This window comes from Mastomys coucha, unplaced genomic scaffold (genome assembly GCF_008632895.1).
Source record: "Mastomys coucha isolate ucsf_1 unplaced genomic scaffold, UCSF_Mcou_1 pScaffold1, whole genome shotgun sequence".
NCBI lineage: Eukaryota > Metazoa > Chordata > Mammalia > Rodentia > Muridae > Mastomys > Mastomys coucha.
Window position 1 is genome coordinate 17,246,651 of NW_022196891.1, and position 1,644 is coordinate 17,248,294.

Consider the following 1,644-nt stretch of genomic DNA (forward strand, 5'->3'; position numbering starts at 1 on the left):
CAGCAGGAGCAGGCATAGCAGCAGGAGCAGGCATAGCAGCAGGAGCAGGCATGGCAGCAGGAGCAGGAGCAGGCATAGCAGCAGGAGCAGGAGCAGACATAGCAGCAGGTGTAGGCATAGCAGCAGGAGCAGGCATAGCAGCAGGAGTAGGCATAGCAGCAGGAGCAGGAGCAGGCATGGCAGCAGGAGCAGGCATAGCAGCAGGAGCAGGCATAGCAGCAGGAGCAGGCATGGCAGCAGGAGCAGGAAGCTGACAGCAGAGAGAGTAAGCTGGAAGCAATAGAAGGTAGAGGTCTTTAACCTGAAAGCCCAGGTTCCGTAATGCTGTTCTTCCAGGCCAGCTGCTGCACCTAAACATCCCAACAGCCATGTCTAATGGGGGCAAATAAATGTCCAAGTGCCCAAGACGAGGAGACATTTCTCATCGAAACCTCTACATATCTAAGATAATAAACAATGAGAGGGCTTAGCCAGTTCAAGTTCCTGTGGCTTCAATACCCTCCATTCACATAGAGGAGGGAGAAAAACCAACTCATTCAAGTTGTCCTCTCATCTCCACAGACATGTCCTGGCACACGTGAGCGTACACACACACACACACACACACACACACACCAAACAAGCAGATAACACACAAATTAAGTAAAAAGATAATTATTTTAGGAAACCTGACTTAAGAGTTACCTTATATCCTCTCTTTTTTGCTAATTTCTATATTCTGATTTTTAGAAATCTTTCATATGGACTGCCTGTAAGTTTGTAAAAAATGCTTAAGAGCACTGGCTGCTGTTCCAGAGGGCATGAGTTTAGCTTAGTTCCTAAAACAACTGCTTGTAAGTGTAGCTGCAGGAGTCTAATGCCTTTTCCTGGTGTCTGTGGGCACCTGCATATATGCACGTGGCAAGCACGCCCCCTCCACTCCCCCAACACCCTCACACCCTCACATACACACATACATTCACATACACACTCACACCCTCACACAGTCTCTGATACACATATATTCACATATACACAGTATAGACGCATGCACACATACACACTCTTTTGCACACGAACATACACACATCATCTCATTCACACACACTCTCTCTCACACACATCACACACCACACGAAATACGAATTAAGCAAATGTTTACAAAATGTGTATCTGAAAAGAGTCCATAATGTCTGGGAATGCGACTTAATTGCTTGGTCTGCTAGGAGCCCTGGGCTTCATTCTCAGCACCGTGTGAACTGGGCATGATGACATACACCTGTAACTCCAGCAGGTGGAGGCAGGGAGATCAAGAATTTGACGTCATCCTGTGCTTATATAATCTGGAAGAAAAAGAAAAGACAGTACAACGTTTTATAATGTCCACTTTTTAAATTGAGTTTGAAGAATAGTAAACGCTCCTATGAAAGCAGTGCGAGATGGAGACTTTAGGGGTCTTGAGGTCCTTGTTTTTGCTTCTTTTGGAGCTGTGGATAGGACCCAGGGTGGTAAGCGTTCTCTCCAACAGGAATGTTTCCTGACCCCTGCGCTTTCTTAGGCTGGACCTCCACACAGTGCTCCCCAGAGAGGCCTATGCCTGGGGTGCTCAGAAGTTAGCAGAATTCAGTGACATTCCCAGCACCACCACTTCCACTTCCGGAACAA